Source organism: Nycticebus coucang, chromosome 4, assembly GCF_027406575.1.
Source record: "Nycticebus coucang isolate mNycCou1 chromosome 4, mNycCou1.pri, whole genome shotgun sequence".
In the NCBI taxonomy this organism is placed as follows: Eukaryota; Metazoa; Chordata; class Mammalia; order Primates; family Lorisidae; genus Nycticebus; species Nycticebus coucang.
The window spans coordinates 107,757,441-107,772,325 of record NC_069783.1 but is presented as its reverse complement, the minus strand read 5'-3'; the positions used below and the strand labels follow the sequence as shown (position 1 = coordinate 107,772,325).

The following is a 14,885-nucleotide window of genomic DNA, read 5'->3' as shown; positions in this document are numbered from 1 at the left end:
AAACAACAACAACAAAAGATTATAAAATGGGCAAGAAATCAGAGTGGATATTTCTGAAAATAAGACTTACAAATGTTCAACAGATATATTTAAAAAATGCTCAACATTGGGAGTTGGAGCATGACAACAGTAGGGAAGGGCGTTTAGCTCAGGTCTCCTGGAACAACAGGTGAGAGTGAGTGGGCTAGCTCATTCCCAGCGTGGAATATTGGTGTGGAGTGGCAGTTCAGGGTGTGCAGCGAGGTGGAGATTTGCTGGACTTTGAGTATAATCTGCAGCTGCAGAGTCTGCCAGGGAAAGGTTCTGCCCCACAGCTGCAGTGGCTGCAGGTGGCAGCAATGGCAAACAGCCCCCTCCTCCCCCAGAGGATTGCAGTTCCCAGTTTGTTGGGGAAACTAGGTATTGCGTAGAAAGATTGGTGAGATGTGGACTCCTGAGCTGAATTAGGCAGCCAGAGTGGGGTGCTTTTTGGTGCGGCAAAGGCAGCAAGAGAGACACTCAGAGGGGAAAGATCCTGGATAGGAAGAGGCCATTGTTTTGGAATTTGGGAAATGGCAGTTGCCACAGGCAACTTTCCGGGCAGCCAGGTGCAGTGATTTGAGTCTCACCCGCAGACAGTCGTCCTACACTCAGAACTGGCCCAGGACATCCCGCACTTCACGGGAACTGTTGCAGAGAGAATTTGGGGAACCTGCCTGTGAAGTTTTTTTGAGATTGGTGGAATCAGCAGTTTGGCAGGGTCTGGACACTAAACGGGTAATTGTGGTGTTGCAGCTCATGGCAACCCCTAAATCTCTTGGGTTGAGCAGTTCTCTTGCCTCAGCCTCCCAGGTGGCTGAGGCTGCAGGTGCCCACCACAGTACCTGGCTGTTTTTTGGTTGTGGTTGTCATTGTTGTTTGGCAGGCCCTGGGCCGGATTTGAGCCTGCCAGCTCTGGTGTGTGTGACTGGTGCCCTGGCCACTGGGCTTTGGGCACCAAGCTCTCCCCTTCCTCTTTGGTTGCTGAGAGTGCTTACATCAGGCTATACGGGTATTTTTATGTGTGTGTTTGTGTTTTTGTTTTTGATTGTTTGTGTGTCTGTTTTTTTTTAAATTTGTTTGTTCATTTTGTTTTAATGTGCCTTGTGTTCTGCTAAAACCTCAGACTGGCTATTTTCCCTAACTCCAATTTTCACATGCAACAAGAGCAAAGGGGAGTAGAGGATGATAGCTAACTGAAGCCAGCTTTCAAGAGAAGCTCCCATCCAGAGGGAGAGATAACGGCCAGAAAAACCCAACAAAGCTGAAGGGTGGGAGCCAAACTAAGAGAAGGGATTGATAACTTCACGTTTTCTCTGCTGAGGCAAGCTACAACTCCAAGGAAATAAATTTCAGGTACAGAACCCACCCCAAAGAGGATGCGTGTCCATCCCCTTCCCCAAGAGATTTGCTTGCTTGCTTGCTGTGAGAGCTCTACTAGTGAGTGGAGAATATGAGGTCCTCTTCTGTCACCCATGGGAGTGAGTTGCTGGAAGCTAGGACTCCTTCTCCAGAGAGTCCCTGCTATGAGCCTGGGCATTCTCCTATCAGGCATGAAAGTTGAACAAATATTTTCCCTGCCACTTTGAACTCCCAGTCCACCCTCCCCCCGGCCTGGTGGTTTAGAAGCCCAACACCTGCAGAGACCAGAATGTTTGCAGTTCTTTGTTAAGACTGGGCATTGCATGGTCTGAGGTAGTGCAGCTACACTGTAACTGTGAATCCAGTAACAGTGCAGAAAGGCACAGGGAAGAAAGTGTCTGGCTTGGCTCTGAGAAAGAGCAACTCAGCAGCGGGAGGAGGCTTGGGTCTCTGTATGACAGGGTGAGGCTCCGGAACCACTGAGGCATGAAAATCCAAGTGGAGACACCTCTCACCTAGAAGCAGCATTAATAGAGCTATCCTGCCAGGGTCAAATTTTAGAAAGACACCCCCCCAATTCTGTGTACTGCCAGAAGGAGCTAGATCTCACAATGCAGGGGTACCAGAGGAGCAGAGTGGCAAGGGGCAGAGGTACGATCTGTGAGGGTGAAAACATTGACTGCTTTGTTAACCTCTGGTTTGGAACGAGCTCAGGTGGAATACTCCCCAGTTTCCACTGAGCATCTGAGGTAATCAGATTTCAGCTCCCCCAGCCAGCTGGTGGCAGAGTGTGGTTGCTTGGCTGATGAGGCATTGATTTCCCTCTGACTCTAGCAGGCCCAAATCCCTGGTGCATTTGCTCATTGGAGGGAACTGGGCCACAGCGCCGTGGGGCTACCAGTGCCTGGGTGTGACGGAGGTACAAGGTGGGGAAGAAGACACCAGCCCCCCTGGACTATTTTGCTGGGCGGGCCTTTCTGACTCCACAGAGCACTGAAGTGAGTTGTACTTGAGCTGCCAGTGAACCTCTGCTGCCTAGATGCTGAAGACATTTTGAACTCTCCCACCTGATTGGTGTTTGTGTTGACTGGGACAATTGGTTTGGAACTCTTGACCTGGGCCGATCACCCAGGGATCCACCAAGGTTATACCCTGGTTGTTTTGTTGGGGGAGTGTGGGATTCTCCTCTTCCAGTTGTTGCCTGTGTGTGTGGGGTGGTGGTGGTGGTGTCTTAGTTGCTTATATATCTCCACAGATGAGATTTCAGTCCAAATCCACTGATTCACTAGGATTGGACAGAAACTAGCTGAATACAGGTCAGAGCCATCTAGCGCCACCACACCAAGCAGGTCCCCAGAGTTTCAGGCTGTAGTACTGAATGGGACTTTGTAAAGCTCTAGGGGAAATGCCATAATCACCAGGCCCAGTTCTTTGGTAAAGGGATGGTTAACTACAACTCCAGGAGCCCTCAATTCAATTTCACCTTACCAGCTTCTCTAGCCAAACAGTGAAAAATAAACATGGGGTAAAATCAGTGGAAAAACTCTGGCAACATGAATATTCAGAGTAGATCAACTCCCCCAAGGAATGACAAAGGAGACACAACAGAAGATTCCATTCATAAACAAATGGCTGAGATGTGCAAATTGAATTCAGAATTTGGATTGCAAATAAGATTAACAGAATGGAGGTAAAGATGGAATTAGAAATTCAAAGAGCAATTCAAAAGTTCTCTCAATAATTCAATGAATTCTAAGACAAAATTAGCAAAGATTTTGCTACATTGAGAAAAAAACTCACAGTCCTCAAAAATCTGAGAAATGCAGTAGAATCCCTCATAACAGAATGGAGCAGGCAGAAGAAAGGATCTCTGACATTGAAGACAAAGCTTTTGAATGCTCCCAAATGCTTGAAGAGGAAGAGAAGTGGAGAGCAACAATGGATCATTCCCTGAGAGAACTGTGGGACACCTCCAAAAGAGCAAACATTCACCTTATAGGAATCCATGAAGGAGAAGAGGATAGTTCAAAAGGCACAGATAATCTACTCCAAGAGATAATTGAGGAGAACTTCCCACACATGGCAAGAGATACTAAAATTCAGATAGCAGTTTTGGAACCCCAGCACAACTCAACCCAAATAAAGCATCTTATAGACACACTATAATTAACTTCACCAAAGTTAATATGAAGGAGAAAATCCTGCAAGCAGCCAGACATAAGAAAATCATAATCTACAAGGGGAAGAATATTAGAATAACTTCAGATCTCTCTGCTGAAACTTTTCAAGCCAGAAGAAGATGGTCATCGACCTTCAATCTCTTAAAACAAAACAATTTTCAGCCCAGGATCTTGTATCCAGCTAAATTGAGCTTCATTTATGACAGAGAAGTTAAATACTTTAATGACATACACACATTGAAGAAATTTGCCATAACCAAATAAGCTCTTCAGGATATTCTCAGACCCATCCTCCATAATGACCAGCACAATGCTCTACCACCAAAGGAAACTCACTCTGAAATTCTTGATCAAAACCCAATTTCCACAGTGGTGAAAAGATTTAAAATGTCTGCTGGACTTTCATAAAACTTGACATCCAAAATATTACCAGGCTTATCAATACTCTCAGTTAATGTGAACAGCTTGAATTGTCTTCTTAAGAGGCATAGGTTTGCTGACTGGATAAAAAAACTCAGGCCAGATATCTGCTGCATGTAAGAATCTCATCTGACCTTAAAGGATAAATATAGACTCAGGATGAAGGGATGGACGTCAGTAATCCAGGCAAGGGAAAACCAGATAAAAGCAGGGATGGCAATTTTATTTGCAGATACATTAGGCTTTAAACAAAGTAAAGTAAGGAAAGACAAGGATGGTCACTTCATATTTGTTAAGGGAAACGCTCAACAAGATGAGATTCAAGTATTAACATTTATGTGCCCAACCAGAATGCTCCTCAATTTATAAGGGAGACCTAGCAGACATGAGCAATTTAATATCTTCTAGCACCATAACAGTTGGAGATTTTAACACCCTTTTGGCAGTGTTGGATAGATCCTCCAATAAGAAACTAAGCAAAGAAATTTTGGACTTAAACTTCACCATACAACAATTGAATTTAACAGACATCTACAGAACATTTCATCCCAACAAAACCGAATACACATTCTTCTTATCAGCCCATGGAACATCCTCCAAAATTGATCAAATCTTAGGTCATAAGTGTAACCTCAGCAAATTTAAAAGTATAGAAATTATTCTTTGTATTTTCTCGGATCATCACACAATAAAAGTTGAACTCACCAATAACAGGTATCTGCATACTCATACAAAGTCATGGAAACTAAATAACCTTATGCTGAATGATAACTGGGTCATAGATGAAATTAAGAAGGAAATTGAAAAAATTTTGGAACAAAACAATAGTGAAGACATGAATTATCAAAACCTGTGGGATACTGCAAAGGCAGTCCTAAGATGGAAATTTATAGCATTGCAAGCCTTCGTCAAGAGAACAGAAAGAGAGGAAGTCAATAACTTAATGGGACATCTTAAGCACCTGGAAAAAGAAGAACATTCCAACCCAAACCCAGCAGAAGGAAAGAAATACCTAAAATTAGAGTAGAATTAAATGAAATAAAAAACAAAAGAATTATTCAAAAGATCAATGAATCAAAAAGTTGTTTTTTAGAAAAATTCAACAAAATTGGTAAAGATTTGGCCAACCTAACTAAAAATAGAAAATTAAAGTCCACAATATCATCAATCATAAATGACAAAGGTGAAATAATAACAGACACCTCAGCAATTCAAAGAATCCTTAATGAATACTACAAGAAACTTTATTCTAAGAAATATAAAAATCTGAAAGAAATTGGCCAATTCTTGGAAGAATACCAACTTCCTAGACTTAATCAGAAAGAACTGGAAATGCTGAGCAGACCTATACCAAGTACTGAAATAGAATCAACTATACGAAATCTCCCCAACAAGAAAAGTCCAGGACCAGATGGCTTCACATCAAAATTCTACAAGGCTTTAAGGAGGAACTAGTACCTAAACTACTTAACCTTTTCCAAAACACTGAAAAAGAAGAAATACTTCCCAACACATTCTATGAAGCAAATGTCACCCTGATACCCAAACCAGGAAAAGACCCAACAAGAAAAGAAAATTATAGACCAATATCTTTTTTTTTTTAAAAAAAATATTCAATAAGATCCTAGCAAACGGAGTCCAGCAACATATCAAACTAATTATACACCATGACCAAGTGGGTTTTATCCCTGGGTCTCAAGGTTGGTTCAATATATGTAAAATTATAAATATAATTCATCACATAAACAAACTAAAAAACAAAGACCATATGATTCTCTCAATAGATGCAGAAAAAGCTTTTGACAATATCCAGCATCCTTTCACAATCAGAACACTTAAGAAAATAGGTATAGAAAGGACTTTTCTTAAACTGATAGAGGCCATCTACAGCAAACCCACAGCCAACATCATATTGAATGGAATAAAATTGAAAACATTTCAACTCAGATCAGGAACTAGACAAGGTTGCCCATAGTCTTAGCCATTGCAATCAGGCAAGAGAAGGCGATCAAGGGTATACAAATAGGATCAGAAGAGATCAAACTTTCACTTTTCGCAGATGATATGATTTTATACCTGGGAAACCCCAGGGACTCAACTATAAAACTCTTAGAGGTGATCAAGGAATGCAGTAGCGTCTCAGGATACAAAATAAATACTCACAAATCAGTAGCTTTTATATATACCAGTAACAGTCAAGCCAAAAAAAACCCCAAAAAAACAGTCAAAGACTCTATTCCCTTTACAGTTGTGCCAAAGAAGATAAAATATTTGGAAATTTACCTAACAAAGGATGTGAAAGATCTCTATAAAGAGAATTATGAAACTCTGAGAAAAGAAATAGCTGAAGACATTAACAAATGGAAAAACATACCATGCTCATGGCTGGGAATAATCAACATTGTTAAAAGGCCCGTATTACCCAAAGAAATTTACAAATTTAATGCAATCCCTATCAAAGCACTACTGTCATACTTTAAAAGTCTGAAAAAAAATAGTACTTCATTTTACATGGAACCAGAAAAAGCCTCAAATAGCTAACACATTACTCAGAAATAAAAACAAATCAGGAGGAATCATGCTACCTGACATCAAAGTAAACTATGAATCTGTAGTGATCAAAACAGCATGGTGTTGGCACAAAAATAGAGAGGCAGATGTATGGAACAGAATTGAGAACCAAGAGATGAACCAAGACACTTATCGTCATTTGATCTTTGATAAGTGTCTATGTATGTGTGTGTGTGTGTGTATATATATATATATATATATATATAAATTGGGGAAAGATTCCCTATTTAACAAATGGTGCTGGGAGAATTGGCTGGTGATTTGTAGAAGACTGAAACTGGACACACACTTTTCACCATTAACAAACATTGACTCCCACTGGATAAAAGATTTAAACTTAAGACATGAAACTACAAAGATCCTTGGAGAGAGTGCAGGAGAAATACTTGAAGAAATTGGCCTGGAAGAATACTTTATGAGGAGGACCATCTGGGCAACTGAAGCAATACCAAAAATACATTACTGGGATCTGATCAAACTAAAAAGCTTCTGCACAGCCAAGTACACAGTAAGTAAAGCAAGCAGATAGGCCTCAGAATGGGAAAGGATATTTGCAGGTTATGCCTCTGACAAAGGTTTGATAACCAGAATCCACAGAGAACTCTAACTTATTAATAAGAAAAGAATAAGTGATCCAATTTCATTGTGGGCAAGAGACTCGAACAGAAGCTTCTCTGAAGAAGATAGGTGCATGGCCTACAGACACATGAAAAAATGCTCATCATCTTTAATCATCAGAGAAATGCATATCAAAACCACTTTGAGATATCATCTAACTCCAGTAAGAGTGGCTCACATAACAAAATCCCCAAACTACAGATGTTGGTGTGGATACGGAGAAAAGAGAACACTTCTGCACTGCTGGTGGGAGTGCAAGCTAATATGTCCCTTTTGGAAAGAAGTATGGAGAATACTCAGGGATCTAAAAGTAGACCTGCCATTTGATCCTGCAATTCCTCTACTAGGTATCCATAAGACCAAAAATCACTTATAACAAAGATATTTGCATCAGAATGTTCATTGCAGCTCAATTCATAATAGCCAAGTCACGGAAGAAGCCCAAGTGCCCATCGACCCATGAATGGATTAACAAATTGTGGTATATGTATACCATGGAATATTATGCATCCTTAAAAAAAGATTCAGACTTTACCTCTTTTATGTTTACATGGATGGAGCTGGAACATATCCTACTTGGTAAAGTATCTCAAGAATGGAAGAAAAAATATCCAATGTACTCAATTCTATTATGAAACCAACTTACAATCACTCACACTTTCATATGAAGAATAGATCACAACTATGGGCCAGAATGAAGGAAGGAAGACGGGGTATGGGAGGAGAGGGAGGAGGTCAGATCAAGAGAGGATGAATGGTGGGATCACACCTATGGTGCATAATGCAAGGGTACATGTTGGATCTATTAAGTATAGAGTATAAATGTCTTAACACAATAATTAAGTAAATGAGAAGAGGTATATATTAACAGGTGTGATGTAAGCGTTTCTAATTCTATATGAAATCAGCATATTGTACCCTATATATGCATTAATGTATACATGAAAAAATGCTCAACATTCGTAATCATTCAGAAAATGTAAATTAAAACCACACCTGTTAGAATGGCTGCTAACAAAATGTTGATGAGGATGTGGTGAAAAGGGAACCTTTTACACTGTTGGTGGGATTGCAAATTAGCATAGCCATTATGAAAAACTGTACAAAGGGTACTCACAAAGCTAAAATAGAATTACATTATGATACAGTCAGTAAGCCTACTTCTGAGTATTTAGCCAAAAGATTTGATTCAGTATATTTAAGAGATACCTGCACTCCCATGGTCACTGTAGCACTGTTCACAATAACCAGGACATGGAATCAATCTAAGCGTCTATCAACAGATGATGAAGAGTGTGTGGTATATATGCACAAGGGAATGTCATTCAGTCTCAGGAAAGGAGGAAATTCTGTCATTTGCAACAACGTGGATGGAATTACAGGATGTTATGGTAAGGGAAATAAGCCAGGCTCAGAAAGATAAACTCTCCATGTTCTCACTTATATGTGAAATTGAAATCTATTGTTCTCATGGAATCATTGTAGAATTGTGGTTGCAGAGGGTGGCGGGGCAGGGGTGGGGGGGTGAGGGCAGGGAAAAGTCAGTATAAGCCTCAGTTACACAGGAGGAGTAAGTTTTGTTTTTTTTTGAGATCTGTTGCACAGTGTGGTGAATATAATTATTAATAGTACCTTGTACACACATTTAAAAATTGCTAAGAGAATAAATCTCAAGTCTTCAGTATAAAAGTAATAAATAATTAAGGTGAATAATATGTTAGTTACTTTGATTTAATTGCTTTGCATTATATTTATAAATCATAAGATCACATTCTATCCCATAAATATAAACCATTATAAATTGTCAATTTATGGGTGGCGTCTGTGGCTCAGTGGATAGGGTGCCAACCCCATATACTGAGCGTGGCGGGTTCAAACCAAGCCCTGGCCAAACTGCAACAAAAAAATAGCCGGGCAACCGTAGTCCAGCTACTTGGGAGGCCGAGGCAAGAGAATCACCTAAGCCCAGGATTTGGAGTTTGCTATGAGCTGTGATGCCATGGCACTCTGTGTCTACAAGAAATAAATAAATAAATAAATAGTCAATTTACAATTAAGTAAGAAAAAATATATTAAACTATAAATGATAAAATACATTACCTAGTCAATGTGGTTGTTGTGAGGATTGAAGTAGCAAATGTTTACCTGCTCTGAAGTCAGCATCCAACAGCTATTAAATTACTACTATTTCTATTCTTATTATCACTGTAACACTTCTACCTGCCTTTAATCTGCACCAGGGGTCTAATGACTCACTAACAATTGAAAATTGCACATTAGATTTGGATGGATTGATACAGAAGAAGAGGACCCTACAAGATCGGCCTATGTATGTATGGGAATCAGAAATCTTGTTTCCTATAAACTAAAACATTCACTTCCAATCAAGCCATTAAAAATTCCAACCTTAGCAAGTCAGTTCCAGGAAACAAACATTACTATTTTCTGTCCAAATAGAATGTTGTGATTTTAAAAAAGGAAGACTAGATGTATGTGAAAAGTTTATGTGCTACAGTTCAACTTCAAAAACCTCTAAGTCTCCTCGAGAGAGAGATGGTGACAAATATGGCCAATCTCTGTATCTAGAGCAACTGTTTTTTGCCCATTCTGCACTGACAACTGCCATCCTGATGTTGGAGATTCACTTTCAAAGTGACCACCTTTTGCCTCTGTGACAAATTGAAGGAAGTGACTGCTGGAGGAAGGCTAACCCCACTCCTGCAGAATCAAAGCCTCCAAGAGGCACCTGCTCCTGGATAAGCAGTGAGTCTCTGGCACCCGTGTGTCAAAGGCATTGTGCTCCAACACGGAGGGCGCGACTGTTATGTGGTCAACCTGCTTCCTGAGAGCTCTTCCCTGCAAGTGACATAGGAAAAGTCTTCAAAGGAGGCAGCAGGCATCAGAGAGAAGGAAAAATACCTGCAACTTCTCCATTCCTTAGCTGAACATTTGAAGCCATTTGGCTAAATTCTTGGAGTAAGGGGAAAAAAGCTGAACAGGGGCATGGGATCTACAGACTAGGAAAAAAGAAGGGGCTAATTAGAAATCCACTGCCCAGGGCTGTCTCTGTGGCCATCTAGGTGATTGCTGAAAGAGAGCTGCCCAGTGTGTGGTCTCCCCACCCACCATGCCCCTCTCCTCCCGACCTGTCCAGCCCCCAACACCAAAGCGCCCCACCAGGGATGCTGAACAAACACCCAGAACTTCTTAGCTTTCCCACTCTTCTCTTCCTCTCAGTTATTTACTCAGCTTGTTAAGTGTTGTTCTCCCAGGCCCGAAATTACACTCCTTCCCTTCACTGCTGTTTGCTACCATCATGGAAAAAAGAAAGAAATCTCTGCTTTGATCAGCCTTCAGAGAACACATCAAGCTTTATTACACCTGATTTCCAGCTGGTGTATCTCTGGCAGAGAAGCATGGATGGCCCCTGATGCCGATGACATATTAAAGATAAAGCAACTTCAACAGAGTCCAGCCCTAACGAGGTAGGCACTAAAGCTTCCTTTGATCATCAGTGGATAGTGCTGGGATATTAGGCAGACACTGGCTTATTTAGAACCTGTTAATGAACACTTAAGCCCATGAGTGGCAAAACCACCACCAACAAAAACCTGAGCAAACAGTTCAGGAATAATTCTTGAGCACAAATCCATCTTCTTCCCTGTGTATGAAGTGTGGTTAGCTTTAGTATCAGGCAGCTGTCCCACCATGCTTTTGGGGGGCTTCTTAAAAATTCCCCAACCCCCAAAGCTCTCCAAATCTAAGTCGTTGCAGGAGATGAATGTGCATTTTATGGCAGAGAGTTCATTGCCCTATTTTGTGGTAACCAAACACAGGTCAAATCTGGGGGATTCCCCCTTCCCAAACTCCTCATTGAGTTCATATGATTTGAAGTGGTTTAGGTTGTGGACAACCAGTGCATTTGGGTCCTGGGGTGTAGTGCTTGGCTCAAGAATAAAAAGGAGATCTCAGTAGGTCTCCTAAGAACATATTTGAGAATTTATACAGGAATGTCACAGAAAGCAGGTATCTTTTCTATTGGGTTTGAGCAGTTCTGAGGGATTCATGCTGCTCCCACAGGGCAAGCTCTGCCAGAATGAAAGGCATCCTCACGAAACAGAAGAAAGAGTCCCTGTGAGTAGGAGGGCAGAGAAGGAGAGAGACAGAGAACGTTCTGGCGATGTATTTTGAAGTTCTAAATAAAACCTTAAGCTAGCCCCAACTCTGGACTTTTCAATCATGTGAGACAATTTCTTTCTTTCCTTCTTTTTTTTTTTTATTTAAGTCAGTGTAGGTGGGATTTTCTGTTTTCCAATCCCTAAGAATTGCAACTGATATTATGGCTCACATCTGAAATGCTTCCACTGGGGATCAGTTGCCTTAAAATAAACAAGCATCCTAGGGAGGCATAAGATAACATGCCTTTATGTAATTTGCAATTCAGTGTGAATGAGCTCTCCAGTGGATTTCCTGAGAGGAGGTTTTGATATGGGGGGTGGGTTGTGGGGGGAACCATACAAGCTTCTTGGGTCTCTGGCTGGGTAAAGAAGAGAAAGCAAATAAAAATAAATAAGACTGGAGGCTTTAAGGGCAGGCCTTCTCTGCTGTAGTGGTTCTCAATCTGTGGGTCGCAACCCCTTTATAACAGAGAAAACACATCGCGACATTAGGAAAGTTGAGAACCACTGGAGAGGCTTTCCAGGGGCCTGCACAGGTGGCTGTGATACTTCTCAAGGATCCCCGGGCTTTCTTTCTCAAGGGCCTGTAAACGACCACAAAGTATCACATGCACCAGGCAGCTCTCTGCCAACACCTGTGATTCACGGAGCTGCAGCGTGACAGCCGTGTAGGCTGTAGGTTTCAATTTTTAAGTTGTGCACCAGGCTGCGAGGCTTACTGATTGATGTGGAACCCGAATGCTGTGAGGTTTTCCTAATTTCTTTGAATCTCTGTGTTTCTGGGGGTGGATGTTCATGAGTCACCCTGGAGAACTAAGGGGAAGAAAATGGTTCTTTCCCCAGAGTTTCGCTAAAGCCTCAGGGCCACATCTCATTGGCTCTGATTGGATGCCGTGCCCATCCCTGAGCCAATGGCATGTGCAGAAGGATGAAGTGCTCTGACTGGCTACCCTGAGTCACGTGGCCACTAGTGGAGCCTGCGCCCCAGGCACCAAGAACGTCTCCCTGAACTTCGGTTTCTGGTGTTCCCTCTGTCTGCAGTGTCCTTTTCTGCCTTGACCCTCTGGCAGACTGGATGCCTCTGCATCTTTCAGGTGCTGTGTCCCCTGAGAAACCCTTAAGTAATTCAGTTATGTTTGCTCTTCTGTTTTCAGTTCATGACTACATTGCTCATTCACTCAACAGACATTTGCTGGGCAAGTACTATGTGCCTAGTGTTAGGTTTAGATTCAATGTGCCACCTGGCATTTCTAAAGTTCTGCCTAATGGGTTCTCTGTACACAGTGAATTGTAACCTAACTAGAGGTGTAGGGGGTCTGTGACCTGCGCTTGGACCCATCACCGATAGCCAACTATTCCAACTCTTTTGAACTAGGCAGACGCTGAACCTTAACCTATCCAGCTGCTTCTTTACCTCATTTCCTTTCTGCTCAGAGATCCTGTCTGACCAATCAGCAGCCCTGAGGGTAACCTGAACCTAATCTGGCTCTGGGACTGTCCACTTCTCAAGTTGCATTTGCTCAATTAAATGCTGTTAAAATTTAATTTTTTCTTTTAACACTAGTGTCGTTGAAAGTGACAGCAATACGGCATTGAACAAAGACAGTCAAAATAGCACCACTCCATGGAGCCTATCGTAAAGATAGTCAAATCACAAATATAATAAATAAATAATGTGTATATATGTATATATATCATATAAAGGAATGAATAAGCATGTATGGTATGTATGAGATCTGTCTATCTTTCTATTTATCTATCAACAGAGGGTGTAAAAAATGTGTATACATTTTAAGAGATGTTATCTCTTAAAGATGTGTGACCTTTCAACAGTTGAATTGAGGGTACCGGTATTGGTCAAGTGTACCTAGACATTCCACATAAATCCATTTAACCTGCAGTTTGTACACGTTTTGGAAATGATGGATTTTACTTCCAACAAGATCTCTTAAAATATGTATACATTTTTTTGGCACCCCTGGTATATATATGAATGAGAATGAAGCAGGTTGGGGAAGGCAGTCCTAGGGGTATGAAGATTTCACAACCGTTGCTCAGGGAAGTCCTCCATGAGCAGAGATAAGAGCAGAGGACACACATGTCTGGGGAGTGAGAGCGCTAGGATGAGAGGCAGGAGATGGGCACCTGCCCTGTCAGAGGAGTGGCAGAGACTCCAGTGTAGCTGGAATTAGGAGAATGAGAGGAGCCATGGTGGGGAGAGGTCAGAGCTATGGCAGGTGTGGCCACTGGGGTTGGGCTCTGCTTCTCTTTGTCAACACTTTGGCTTTTCCTATCAGAAGAGGAAGCCAATGAGTATATTTAAATTTTTTTAAGTTGATACACAATCGTTGTACATATTTTTGGGATACATGTGATAATTTAATACATTTGTGTAATTTGTAAAGATAAAAATCAATGTAATTGGGATATCTATCACCTTAAATAGTCATAGTTTCTTTATGCTAAGAACATGTGAATTCTTTCTTTTTCTATTTTTTTTTTTTTTTTTTTTTTTTGTGGTTTTTGGCCAGGGGCTGGGTTTGAACCCACCACCTCTGGCATATGGGACCTGTGCCCTACCCCTTTGAGCCACAGGCTCTGCCCTATTTTTCAATGTATAATGGATTATTGTGAACTTCAGCCACTTGACTCAATGATCAAACACCAGCTCTTATTTCTTCTATCAGACTGTGTATTTGTGCCTGTTTAGAACTGTGGGGGTCATTGTGCTCAGGGCAGCAAGTAGCTTTGAGCAGAGGAATGACAAGCTCACATCTATGCTTTAATCACCTTGGCTGGCACATTGGAAATGGATTATGGAGAGGGAGCACTCGAGCAAGGATGCTGTCACTGACTGAGGTGGTGCTGTACCGGGGGTCAGGGTGGGGGCGGGGCCTACGGGAGGCAGGCTGGATCCCAGAAGTATTTCTTTTCTTTTCTTTTTTTTTTTTTTTTGTTCTTTATGTTTTTAATATATTGCTGGGGATTCACTTATGGTACAAAGAACCAGGTTATACTCTTTGCATTTGTTGGGTAAAGTCCCTCTTATAATGGTATTTCGAAGGCATTGTCAATAGAACCTGCTGAGGGACTGGGCATGGGGGAAGGGAGAAAGAACGAAATCAAGGCTGAGCCCAGTACTGTCTTGAGACTCTAGGAGTTGCCCTGTGCCAGTGTGGAGAAGATCCTGGAATAATCAGGTGGTGTGGCATCTGGTGTCCCAAGTCCCACTGCCTTGTTGTGTTCTTACATCTCTGCCTTCTCTCTGAGCTCCTCAAGGGCAAGGAATGTCTCATTTGTGTGGCCCTAATAGCTTGAACAGCACCCGGCACTTAGCAGAGATTCAGTCTGCGTTTGTTGACTGCTTTCTAAATGGGCAGAAATGCTCCCTAGTGGTTCACTTCTGAGTAGAGAGATTAATGCAGCTCCTGCTCAGAATGCAGACTCTGTGCTCTGTTGCTGGGACCCATGATAAAGGAGGTGTGTGGCCCCTTGAGGAGCCTCCCTTGCTGTCCTGGGGCGTTTGCTGGAAGATTTG

The 14,885-nt window shown here is 41.7% G+C and overlaps 1 protein-coding gene across 3 annotated transcripts in view; it reads right to left on the bottom strand.

Annotated features, from left to right (window-relative positions):
- TMEM132D (transmembrane protein 132D) overlaps window positions 1-14,885 on the bottom strand; it is a 742,271-nt gene that overhangs the window by 121,227 nt on the left and 606,159 nt on the right. The window lies entirely within an intron of this gene.